Raw genomic sequence first — 13,725 nt, 5'->3', positions numbered from 1 at the left:
CATTTGGGTAATGACCCCCTAAAAAATAAAGGTTTTACCCCAACACCAGCCGCGACTGCAATGTACACAAGATTTTTTCTACAATCGCAACTATGACTGCTACATATTATGTTATTTCAACCAAATCAGAAGTACAATAATTTTGAAAAGTAAGTGCAATGTATACTTCTAAATCTATCTAAATTTATTAATATGTAATTTTTTTCAAAACTATCGATCTTTCTTTGAAACATTTTCAATTCACAATTCACTGTTGGAAGCGCTGTACTTTTTAGTATAAATACGTATACGAAAAATTAAAATAATAGTTGAATTAACACATCGTTAAATGTTACGAGGAACATAGTTTTTTGGATTACACAGCAAAATCTTGGAATTTCAGTCCGATATTACTCCATTGAGTCTTTGGACTCACAAATAAATACCTCGAAAAGCCGACAAACATCTGTCTAGAACTTTTCTAGTAACCAGAGGGTATCGTAAACGACCCGTGTTTAGACCTCTTTCGTGAAAGTGACCGACCGCCGGCGCCACTCGATTTCGTCATAAATCTCAGCCGTACCCCCCACGATAATTGACAAGTCTGTCATACAGCCCTACCATTTAAAACCTTTATTCTCTTCGTTTTAAAAATAGTTTCGCATGGTTTTTCTCTCTTCTCGTTTTACAATGGTCCAGTGACTAATAAATGAGTGTTGTGTTATGAGTTTGTTCGAGCTCAAAAAAACGTGGTTCGAAATTGTTTAACGTTTAACGAATGGTAAGTTATTCTAGTTTTTATGTTGGTCTTAACGTGTTAGGGGCCAAGAATACAACATTGTCTGTCCATTATAACATAGAACTGATATGTTGAATTCAGATCTCTAATTATTTAAAAACCAAAAAAATAAAGCAGCAGTCAAAGTGGCATGTACGCGTAACCTAATATATATTTTTTTTACATTAAAAGATCGCCGTCTTCCTCGTCGCACTTACGACATTTGCATATGTTATCTTTGTTAAACTCACGGAAGGAATATAATGAACCGGTCACCCGTCCAAGTGCTGACCGCTGCCCGCGTGGCTTACCTTCGGTGATCGAACGACAACCTTTACCGTTTGACGAGTTTTTATTCTGCAATTGTTTACAATTAATCGACAAAAAAAATTGTTTTCTTAATTATCTAGTACTTAAAGCTATGAATCTACATGATACGGGTCTGTGCATGTTTCCGAATACCTGCACGAAAAACAAATCGGTTCGGTGGTTGCTATGGATTTCAAAAAAAAACAAAAAGTGTTGGGGGGCAACGGCACGCGGTGTTCCCAAGCGGTCACCCATCCAAGTACTGACCGCGCCCGACGTTGCTTAACTTCGGTGATCGGACGAGAACCGGTGCTTTTCAACGTGGTATGGCCGTTGCCGTGGTGTTTAGGTGTGATCGTTGGTGTAAAATATATTGCTTTTAACATTCCGATGCACGAATATGAACATCAAAACGCGATGCGTTTCGTTTCCGTATGCACTTACCCTCTGACGACCGACGTCGGACCGAACTAACGGGAAATCCCACAACAACCACCACGTCACGCTCTAACGACAAGAGAGACTACTAGACGGACTGGCGATCTCCCGCGTCGCACATTTTTCGACCGCCGGCGGCGGTGGAAAATCCAGAATTTCACCCCACCCACCGCGCTGCTTGCTCCGACGACGACGAGATTCCCACATTTGGATCGACCGAAATATGTAAGTAATATCAGGAAGTTCCGATTTTCGAGAGGAGACCTGTGTTTCTATTTACCTATCTATAATAATTATCGTTATAATCATCATATCATTATTATTATTATTAACATTATTATTTATTACCATTATTATTATTATTATTATTATTTATCGTCCCTCGGATTCGGCGATCTTCGAAAATCCAAGTTGGACCGTTAGACATTCGAACGCGGTGTGCGTGGCTGACGAGTTGTTATTTTTGGCGTTTTTTCTTCGATCTTCACCCCGACTTCGGACGACGCAGGTCGGACACGAAATTACGAAGAGAGAAAGACGGAAGAAAGGAAGAAAACCTGAAGATCCGTCGAAGAAAATATCGGAAAACTCGTAGGTGCGGCATCGGTCGGACGATGAAGACCGTCTCCTTTCGGATGATCCTCTCGACGGACTTTCGGCCGTCCCGAAGGGTCCGGACGGCAACGGGACCCGTCGTCGACTCGTCCCGTTTCAACTTCCGCCGAAAACGATCGACCTGAACGTCGGAGAGGCGGTTCGCGGCATCCTGTTGTCGGAATTGCCTCGGTTCGAACACCAGGTCCTTTCTGTGCTTCGACCGTTTCGGAAGCGTTTGGCGACGCGAAGATGTCGTAAAATCGAGAAGGTGGCGCGGTATTCCGGGAAGAGATGGACCAATATTTCGGCGAACGAAATATGGATTCCCGGAATCGACGCGTCTACCCCGCACCGCCGACGTAAACCGTCGGTCCCGAATCGAAACCGTGACGACCCGGATTTAGGGCTGGTGGTTGGAGGGGCGTGTACCTGATTCGAAACCCACCGACGTTCCGAGACGAACTTCGCTATCTCCAGGGAAACTTCGGAAACCGAGTTCGGCCAGCTTGATCACACGGTGGCGATGGTGATCGAGGAAAGAGGACGATGCCATCACGCGGGCAACGATTCCGAGGCCTGCAATTTCTTCGACGGCGGACGCGGTGCGCGTTCAGTCTTCCGTCCGCAGTGGCGACTATTTTATAAAGACTTAGAAAATTTTTTTGTTCAATTCTCGTTCACGAGGTGCTCGAAGTGTACGTGTGTGAGCAAGTGTTTTTTCAATAATTATTATTAACTTTTAACGTTTTAACGTGAAAGATGGCCGACGTCGAAAATCAAACAGCATCATCGGTCACCACCGGTTCCGCTGCCACCCCTCAATCCCACGCGAAGAAAGAGAAAAAAGCGAAAAATCCCAGGGCGAAACCGTCCCATCCTCCGACATCCGAGATGGTAAACAACGCCATCAAGGGACTCAAGGAACGCGGAGGATCGTCTCTTCAGGCCATCAAGAAGTTCGTCGCCGCAAATTACAAAGTCGACGCCGAAAAGGTCGCCCCTTTCATCAAGAAATATCTGAAAGGCGCCGTGGCGTCGGGATCTCTGGTTCAGACGAAAGGTAAGGGCGCGTCGGGTTCGTTCAAGCTCGCCTCGTCCACCTCCGGTGGTGCCAAAGTCGCCTCCGCCTCCGACAAGAGGAAACCCGCTTCGTCCGCCGCATCCAAGACGAAAAAATCATCCGCCAAACGTACCGCCGTCGCGACGACTTCCGACAAGGCTTCCTCGAAGACAGCCAAAAAACAAGCCTCCCCCAAAGCGAAGAAGACTGCTGCCGAAAAGAAGAGCGCCGTCGCTGCCTCCGCCGCCGCAGCGAAAGCCAAGAAATCGGCCGCCTCCTCGGCAGAAAAGAAAACTAGAGCCGCCCCGAAACCCCGATCGCCTTCCAAAGCGAAGAAATCTAACAAGGCTGGTCCGACTAAAAAACCCAAAGCACCCAAACCCAAGACAGCCAAAGCCATTCCTGTCAAGGTGAAAAAGGCCGCTTCGCCGAAGAGGAAAAAGTGAGAAACGTGGATGGATACTCGACTCATGTTCGTTCGGCTGTGCCTCGTTCCGACGTCATCATCGTACTACCGGCAACGGGGCACGCACAAATGGCCCTTTTCAGGGCCACACGATAATCTACGACGAAAAAAAGAAATAAAACTATCCTTACGGCGAAACCAAATAAAATAGATAGCATCAGCTGGCAGGTAGGTGATGACAGGATGCAATAAAATTTTACGAACGACCGCAACCCAACCCGAATCGAGAGGACCGACCGATTATTGACATTTTTATTTTATTCATTTCCGGTTGAAGGGCGATATATTTTTTTTTTTTTGCCTGTAAGGTTTGAGGTTCTGAAAAGAACCGATTTTTTTGTTATAAAATTCGTGTTTCGTTTTTCTCGGGATGTTGTTGTTCTTCCGAAACACGATGTGGAAAAATTTAAGCGCGTTCACCCCGAATACGTCTGGCAAGTTGGATGTCCTTTGGCATGATGGTTACACGTTTGGCGTGGATGGCGCACAAATTCGTGTCCTCGAACAGACCGACCAAGTAAGCTTCGCTCGCTTCCTGGAGGGCCATCACGGCGGAGCTTTGGAAGCGCAAATCGGTTTTGAAATCCTGAGCGATCTCCCTCACCAAACGTTGAAAGGGAAGCTTGCGGATGAGCAACTCGGTACTTTTCTGGTAACGACGGATCTCACGCAGAGCCACGGTACCAGGTCTGTAACGGTGGGGCTTCTTGACGCCGCCAGTGGCGGGAGCGCTTTTCCTGGCCGCTTTGGTAGCCAGTTGTTTCCTGGGGGCTTTTCCTCCGGTGGACTTGCGTGCGGTCTGCTTGGTCCTGGCCATTTCGAATGAAACGAATGAAAAACAAAACTGACGATCGTTAGACGTGCACGCGTCGAAAGGTAAACGGGTACTAAAAATTCCGCCATATTAAATTGTACTTTTATACGTGAACAAAGTCAACGGCTGACTTCGTCGATTGGTCGATGGTGAACCGTTGAATCTATATAAGGCTCCGTTAGTTGAAATTTTGCGGTAGTTGACTTCCTAGGGACGAGGTGTGCAGGTATTTTGTGTCAGTTGAAATAATCTGAAAAGATGACCGGTCGCGGTAAAGGAGGCAAAGGATTGGGAAAAGGAGGAGCGAAGCGTCATCGCAAAGTCCTGCGTGACAACATCCAGGGCATCACGAAACCCGCTATCAGAAGATTGGCTCGTCGTGGCGGCGTGAAACGTATTTCCGGTTTGATCTACGAAGAAACTCGCGGAGTCCTGAAAGTGTTCTTGGAAAATGTCATCCGAGATGCCGTCACCTACACGGAACACGCCAAACGTAAAACCGTGACAGCGATGGACGTCGTCTACGCTTTGAAACGTCAAGGACGCACCCTCTACGGTTTCGGAGGTTAATTTCCTGGCGCTCTTCACCGTTCGAGAAAACCAGAATAAAATACGAAATACAAAATCGGTTCTTTTCAGAACCACAAAATAAAAATAAGAGGAAAAAAAAGAAACATGATGTTCTTTCGAGAAACAACGGACTACCTGATAAATGTACCAAGATCGTAAACACCCCTTGCTTTCCTTTTGGCATTGCAGTCGTAAATCTTTCTTCATACAGCCAAATTGACGACCGCAATGATAATAATACAAAAAGAAAAGATGCATCGGTCATTTTACGAAAAAAAAAAGCTATAGTGGCCCTGAGAAGGGCCGATATTTTGAGTTTTCGCCACGGAGATGGATCGATCGTTCGTTTAAGGTTTCTTCTCGGTTTTTTTGGGTAAAAGTACGGCCTGAATGTTGGGTAAGACACCGCCTTGGGCGATCGTAACTCCGGACAGGAGTTTGTTCAATTCCTCGTCGTTTCTGATGGCCAGCTGCAGATGACGCGGTATAATACGTGTCTTCTTGTTGTCACGGGCAGCGTTTCCTGCCAATTCTAGAACTTCGGCGGCTAAGTACTCCATGACGGCGGCCAAATAGACGGGAGCTCCTGCACCGACGCGTTCCGCGTAATTTCCTTTTCTGAGAAGACGATGTATCCTACCCACCGGAAACTGGAGACCGGCACGGCTCGAACGGGATTTCGCTTTTCCCTTCACTTTACCTCCTTTACCGCGACCTGACATTTTAAGTTCGTTCGTTAGACACCACGAGAAGTAATAAAACTGACGGACGGGACTCGTCGATTGTAAAAGCTGGTAGCTGTGCTTCGAATTTATAGCCTCCGTGATAGGAGAATAGGACGTGACGATTGGTGGGAGCCCGTTTTCAGGTGGGGTTCTGGTGAACACACTACCTATCAGAAAGGTGGTGGTGCAAAGTTAACGCACGCACACGAGTCAGAGCAGTTCGCGAGTTTGTTGAATCGAATTGAATTGAAAAATGCCGCCGAAGACAAGTGGTAAGGCAGCCAAGAAGGCCGGGAAAGCTCAGAAGAACATTTCCAAGAGCGACAAAAAAAAGAAGCGCAGGAGGAAGGAGAGCTATGCCATCTACATCTACAAGGTGTTGAAACAAGTCCATCCCGACACCGGTATCTCTAGTAAGGCTATGAGCATAATGAACAGTTTCGTGAACGACATCTTCGAACGTATCGCCGCTGAAGCTTCCCGTCTGGCACACTACAACAAACGTTCGACGATCACCAGCAGAGAAATTCAAACTGCCGTGCGTCTGTTGTTGCCCGGTGAGTTGGCCAAGCACGCCGTCTCCGAAGGTACCAAAGCCGTCACCAAGTACACCAGTTCGAAATAGATGTTTTTCGTTTTCGACACATTTATAAACGGTTCTTTTCAGAACCACAAAAACTCTCGAACAAAAAAGAAAAAGACGTGAAACAGCGATTTTTAATTAACTTTTATTATGTCATTATGACAGCGAAAAAATATGAAAAATGTTACATACAGTTTAAGAAAGCGAGAAATGCAAAATTTTTCTATAAAAAATAAACATGCTATTTAAGCTATGTAAATATATTGGATGAACAGTAGGCCCTTTAGGTTTCATGCATTATCGGTATTTTGCACCCATGCCTATCCAACTTGTAGTTATGTGGTTATTGTATTCGAAATAATTTAGTTGATTGAGGTTATGTTATGAATAAATTTCTATTTTGCCAGAATACAACTCTTCGGAAGAAGAAATCAAATAAACAATCGTACATCTGCTGAACAACCTAGTTGATGGTTGATGGATTTGCATTACCCAGCATATAGCCTAAATGTTCATCTTTAGTGAAATTAAAATTACTTAGCTTTTTTAAGAAAGAAAAAATTAGAACGAATTCTCATCGAAAAAACCGCGATTCCTACAAATGATACAGATGGTTTTGTAGTCGCGTATGTTATTGAATACAATGAGCCGACATTTTTCCGACTCTTTGTTTCATCGAAAACGTTGTTGACATTAGCAAGGAACGTTAAGGATTCCCTGAAACAGACAATTTCACTGTTTTGGAATAGCAGTATGTGCAAATGAGAGGACAGAAGACTTTGAAAAAAGGAGTGAACAAAACTGTACTTTAGTACAGAATGTTATGTTTATTTTAATTTCAATTGTTCCTGTTTTAATGAGATTTTTTATGTTCCTAAATCATTTTCTATTTTATTATCTCTACCTAGCATAAAAATTAAAATACTTTGCAACATTACGTTATTATACATTGCATATCTGACATAAAATACTTGCAAAAATTACTTAGCTAATTAATATTACGCATGACAACTCACATTATTTACTTTGCAAAACATTATAGAATACATAACAGATAATTGTGACCCTGTGTATTGTTCATTGGAATTAAAATAAAAAAAACGTGATTTCGTCAATCGCCGTTATTTGCGACTTCAGGCAACTGTCGCTAAGAGCTATTTTTGTTTCTCCGTTCAATTTCCCGATAAAATCGTCGACTTAGTTATTAACTTTATAATCTTTTTAATCATTCTTCAGTTAGGTGGTATCAATAATACCACAATAGCCATGTTGCCGGAGTTTTTTGATAAAAGACTTGCTAGTTGGAATACAGAAAATATTTACCAAACACCTATTCACGATAATAAACCGGGGCACTATTGTGGGTTTTCGGTTGGTTTTATATTATATTAGGTACTCACCCTTCGTAACGTGTCTCCACGAAAAAACGTCACTTTCACACTAACCACCTTTCGTTTTAACTCTCGCGACGATAACTGAAATGTTGACGCGCGCCGGACAGATTCACGGACATACAACCACCCACCCACCCCGCGCCCCGGTTTCCGTCTGGACTGGTTCTGTCGTCCGAGTGAGTGCCAAAAATTAGCGTTCGTCTATTAAATGATTGTCGGATGATGATTATTGACGGACACTTTTATCGCACCCGATCACACTTTAGTTACTACCTACGTTTAGTATCGACGACGCATCGTTTCGATTATTGAAATTCGAATTGAATTTTTTTTTTTTCTAGTTTTCGACGTAGATTCGCGTGACACAAATATTATGAGCCTTTTTGGATCGATTTCGTGTGCATCACGCCATTTCTACGGGCGAACGTGAATGTGTGATGTTGACGTGATGGAAGCAACGTTTAGGCAATCCGCATTACGTATTACTATCAATTATATTTTAAACGAATGAAAACTTCAATTCAGAAGTGTGATAATCCCGATCCATTCAAGTTTTGTTAATTTTAGATTAAAAATGCGTGAGTATTGTACTATTGCTAACGATAAAACGATAAAAAGAACAAGAGCAACGGGCCATTAAGTTAATTTAAAAATAACTCGTACCGGATAAGTCGAATACGTATCCAGGGAAAATTTATTAATTTTAAAATTAACAATAAACGAAAAAAAAAGAACAAGATTTCCGTCAGCTGTGTCATAAACGGAGACCGGCGGAAACAGGTTCTCGCCTCCCACCACTTTTGTGTAGCGGCCGCCAAATCAATTTTGTTTTTATATAATTGATTCAAAAAATTGAAATTCACGCATAGTTATCTGTGCCTGAAGTGGGTCATTTTCATTGCATTGTTAGTAAGATCGAAACCATAGAAACCATACAAAACGCATACGACTATTTCTGTTTTTCATTTCACGCACTGTTTTTTATTAGTTACCTAGCAACATGGTCACTGCATTGAAACTTCAGAGTTCCTTCAAAAATTTGAATTTTTAATTTCAATTTTTTGAATCAATGATAGAAAAAATATTGTTTATATTTAATATAAAAATAACTATTGTGGAAAACAGCAAAAAATAAAATAATACCACTAATTGGCGGCTGGTCAGGATAGACCTAACGTTCGAAATTTAGAAAAATATTTTTTTTATTTTAATACTGTTACTTTTCTAATGAAGTGCGAAATAAGTTGTGCCCCATAGCTATCTTTTTTATTTTTCACTACGACAATTACAAAGTGTTGATATTCACAACTTTTCGTGAGCACTTCGATAGAAATGAACAAGAACGCAGGAAAATTCCACACCGAATATTAATATTCTGTCTTGGCCCATGTTTATTTTTATCTACCGCAAAACAAAATGTTCGGATTTGTCAGGGGTATTCTGATTTAAAAAAAGAAGAACATTTGACGAATATTTTAAGTCTCAAACGTTTGGAAAATAATGCAACAACAATTCATAGACTACAAAAAAGCCTATGATTCAGTACCACATTCATGGTTAATTAAAATTCTTAAAATTTATAAAATTAATATTAAATTAAATCACCTTCTTTATATGGATGACATAAAACTTAACAATAACTGAAAATCAATCAATATGTCGTGGTCATTACGAAAATTTAGAATATATAACTAAAGAAGGAGAAATCATTAAAAATTTAAATAAAGGAGAATTTTATAAATATTTAGGTATTAATCAATCAAATCATATTCAACATTCAATTATAAAATTAAATCTATTCTTTTGGTGTTATAAAATGGTCCAAAACTAATTTAAAGAATATAAATATTCAAACTAGAGTTCTCTTTACAAAATTTTGTAAACATCACCCCAAATCTGCTGTTGAAAGATTTAATTTACCACGCGAAAATGGTGGTAGGGGTTTTTCAAATCTAGAAATTCTACAACACAATCAAATTGCTTCACTAAAAAATTATTTTCTCAATAGAGCTCGTGATATGACACTATAGCAAATATAAAACAAAAGTCTTTACATGGGAGATATTTTAAAGAGCTGAGGGTTTTATATTTGCAATACAAGATCTTGCACCGTTTTGGCTCACAGCGAATATAAAAAACGTCATGATATATTCGCAAAAATTATACACATGAATTTAGCAGTTAAATTCAATTTATTAAAGGATACACAACCACATTACATTTATAAACCAGAAAGTTGTTTAGAAAATGACAATTACAAATTATATTTTGATCGCACAGTTTTAACTGACATTCACATTCAGCATAACAGACCAGACATTATTATTTTAAATAAACAACAAAAGCAAGCATATCTTTTAGATATAGCTGTTCCAAATTCACACAATATAACACAGACATATAATACAAAAATTAATAAATATATTATTATAATTTCAGCAACAGGAATAGTACCGCAATCTCTTTTTAAAAATTTAAAAATTTTGGACTTAGAGAACACATAAAACACAAAAAAGTCAAAATGTGGAGGCGAGACGCCGGTAATTATGTTGATAAGCACTGCACTACTGCCGCCGGGTGGAGGTGGGATACGAAAAGAAGATGGGAAAAACCGAATTTTATTATCGTATTTAATTGACGTCACAGTTACTTTGGCGAAACAGGAGCTCGCTTTTCGAAGGCATGATGAAAAAGACAGACGAATCAATTTGATATATAAAACCTAACAGGAACGGCTGGTCCATGAGGTCATTTGGGTAATGACCCCCTAAAAAATAAAGGTTTTACCCAACACCAGCCGCGACTGCAATGTACACAAGATTTTTTCTACAATCGCAACTATGACTGCTACATATTATGTTATTTCAACCAAATCAGAAGTACAATAATTTTGAAAAGTAAGTGCAATGTATACTTCTAAATCTATCTAAATTTATTAATATGTAATTTTTTTCAAAACTATCGATCTTTCTTTGAAACATTTTCAATTCACAATTCACTGTTGGAAGCGCTGTACTTTTTAGTATAAATACGTATACGAAAAATTAAAATAATAGTTGAATTAACACATCGTTAAATGTTACGAGGAACATAGTTTTTTGGATTACACAGCAAAATCTTGGAATTTCAGTCCGATATTACTCCATTGAGTCTTTGGACTCACAAATAAATACCTCGAAAAGCCGACAAACATCTGTCTAGAACTTTTCTAGTAACCAGAGGGTATCGTAAACGACCCGTGTTTAGACCTCTTTCGTGAAAGTGACCGACCGCCGGCGCCACTCGATTTCGTCATAAATCTCAGCCGTACCCCCCACGATAATTGACAAGTCTGTCATACAGCCCTACCATTTAAAACCTTTATTCTCTTCGTTTTAAAAATAGTTTCGCATGGTTTTTCTCTCTTCTCGTTTTACAATGGTCCAGTGACTAATAAATGAGTGTTGTGTTATGAGTTTGTTCGAGCTCAAAAAAACGTGGTTCGAAATTGTTTAACGTTTAACGAATGGTAAGTTATTCTAGTTTTTATGTTGGTCTTAACGTGTTAGGGGCCAAGAATACAACATTGTCTGTCCATTATAACATAGAACTGATATGTTGAATTCAGATCTCTAATTATTTAAAAACCAAAAAAATAAAGCAGCAGTCAAAGTGGCATGTACGCGTAACCTAATATATATTTTTTTTACATTAAAAGATCGCCGTCTTCCTCGTCGCACTTACGACATTTGCATATGTTATCTTTGTTAAACTCACGGAAGGAATATAATGAACCGGTCACCCGTCCAAGTGCTGACCGCTGCCCGCGTGGCTTACCTTCGGTGATCGAACGACAACCTTTACCGTTTGACGAGTTTTTATTCTGCAATTGTTTACAATTAATCGACAAAAAAAATTGTTTTCTTAATTATCTAGTACTTAAAGCTATGAATCTACATGATACGGGTCTGTGCATGTTTCCGAATACCTGCACGAAAAACAAATCGGTTCGGTGGTTGCTATGGATTTCAAAAAAAAACAAAAAGTGTTGGGGGGCAACGGCACGCGGTGTTCCCAAGCGGTCACCCATCCAAGTACTGACCGCGCCCGACGTTGCTTAACTTCGGTGATCGGACGGAACCGGTGCTTTTCAACGTGGTATGGCCGTTGCCGTGGTGTTTAGGTGTGATCGTTGGTGTAAAATATATTGCTTTTAACATTCCGATGCACGAATATGAACATCAAAACGCGATGCGTTTCGTTTCCGTATGCACTTACCCTCTGACGACCGACGTCGGACCGAACTAACGGGAAATCCCACAACAACCACCACGTCACGCTCTAACGACAAGAGAGACTACTAGACGGACTGGCGATCTCCCGCGTCGCACATTTTTCGACCGCCGGCGGCGGTGGAAAATCCAGAATTTCACCCCACCCACCGCGCTGCTTGCTCCGACGACGACGAGATTCCCACATTTGGATCGACCGAAATATGTAAGTAATATCAGGAAGTTCCGATTTTCGAGAGGAGACCTGTGTTTCTATTTACCTATCTATAATAATTATCGTTATAATCATCATATCATTATTATTATTATTAACATTATTATTTATTACCATTATTATTATTATTATTATTATTTATCGTCCCTCGGATTCGGCGATCTTCGAAAATCCAAGTTGGACCGTTAGACATTCGAACGGTGGTGGCTGACGAGTTGTTATTTTTGGCGTTTTTTCTTCGATCTTCACCCCGACTTCGGACGACGCAGGTCGGACACGAAATTACGAAGAGAGAAAGACGGAAGAAAGGAAGAAAACCTGAAGATCCGTCGAAGAAAATATCGGAAAACTCGTAGGTGCGGCATCGGTCGGACGATGAAGACCGTCTCCTTTCGGATGATCCTCTCGACGGACTTTCGGCCGTCCCGAAGGGTCCGGACGGCAACGGGACCCGTCGTCGACTCGTCCCGTTTCAACTTCCGCCGAAAACGATCGACCTGAACGTCGGAGAGGCGGTTCGCGGCATCCTGTTGTCGGAATTGCCTCGGTTCGAACACCAGGTCCTTTCTGTGCTTCGACCGTTTCGGAAGCGTTTGGCGACGCGAAGATGTCGTAAAATCGAGAAGGTGGCGCGGTATTCCGGGAAGAGATGGACCAATATTTCGGCGAACGAAATATGGATTCCCGGAATCGACGCGTCTACCCCGCACCGCCGACGTAAACCGTCGGTCCCGAATCGAAACCGTGACGACCCGGATTTAGGGCTGGTGGTTGGAGGGGCGTGTACCTGATTCGAAACCCACCGACGTTCCGAGACGAACTTCGCTATCTCCAGGGAAACTTCGGAAACCGAGTTCGGCCAGCTTGATCACACGGTGGCGATGGTGATCGAGGAAAGAGGACGATGCCATCACGCGGGCAACGATTCCGAGGCCTGCAATTTCTTCGACGGCGGACGCGGTGCGCGTTCAGTCTTCCGTCCGCAGTGGCGACTATTTTATAAAGACTTAGAAAATTTTTTTGTTCAATTCTCGTTCACGAGGTGCTCGAAGTGTACGTGTGTGAGCAAGTGTTTTTTCAATAATTATTATTAACTTTTAACGTTTTAACGTGAAAGATGGCCGACGTCGAAAATCAAACAGCATCATCGGTCACCACCGGTTCCGCTGCCACCCCTCAATCCCACGCGAAGAAAGAGAAAAAAGCGAAAAATCCCAGGGCGAAACCGTCCCATCCTCCGACATCCGAGATGGTAAACAACGCCATCAAGGGACTCAAGGAACGCGGAGGATCGTCTCTTCAGGCCATCAAGAAGTTCGTCGCCGCAAATTACAAAGTCGACGCCGAAAAGGTCGCCCCTTTCATCAAGAAATATCTGAAAGGCGCCGTGGCGTCGGGATCTCTGGTTCAGACGAAAGGTAAGGGCGCGTCGGGTTCGTTCAAGCTCGCCTCGTCCACCTCCGGTGGTGCCAAAGTCGCCTCCGCCTCCGACAAGAGGAAACCCGCTTCGTCCGCCGCATCCAAGAC

General features: G+C 42.0%; 2 non-coding genes across 2 annotated transcripts; both read right to left on the bottom strand.

Annotated features, from left to right (window-relative positions):
- Positions 1 to 1,284: 1,284 nt before the first annotated feature.
- Positions 1,285 to 1,404, bottom strand: LOC138140953 (5S ribosomal RNA). Its single transcript, XR_011162860.1, has one exon. It is a non-coding gene; the product is annotated as a 5S ribosomal RNA (ribosomal RNA).
- A 10,341-nt stretch (positions 1,405 to 11,745) lies between these two features.
- Positions 11,746 to 11,864, bottom strand: LOC138140954 (5S ribosomal RNA). Its single transcript, XR_011162861.1, has one exon. It is a non-coding gene; the product is annotated as a 5S ribosomal RNA (ribosomal RNA).
- Positions 11,865 to 13,725: the final 1,861 nt, after the last annotated feature.

The sequence above is a fragment of the Tenebrio molitor genome, unplaced genomic scaffold (genome assembly GCF_963966145.1).
Source record: "Tenebrio molitor unplaced genomic scaffold, icTenMoli1.1 SCAFFOLD_635, whole genome shotgun sequence".
Classification (NCBI taxonomy): Eukaryota; Metazoa; Arthropoda; class Insecta; order Coleoptera; family Tenebrionidae; genus Tenebrio; species Tenebrio molitor.
The sequence above is the reverse complement of the archived record's forward strand: the minus strand, read 5'-3'. Positions and strand labels throughout refer to the sequence as shown.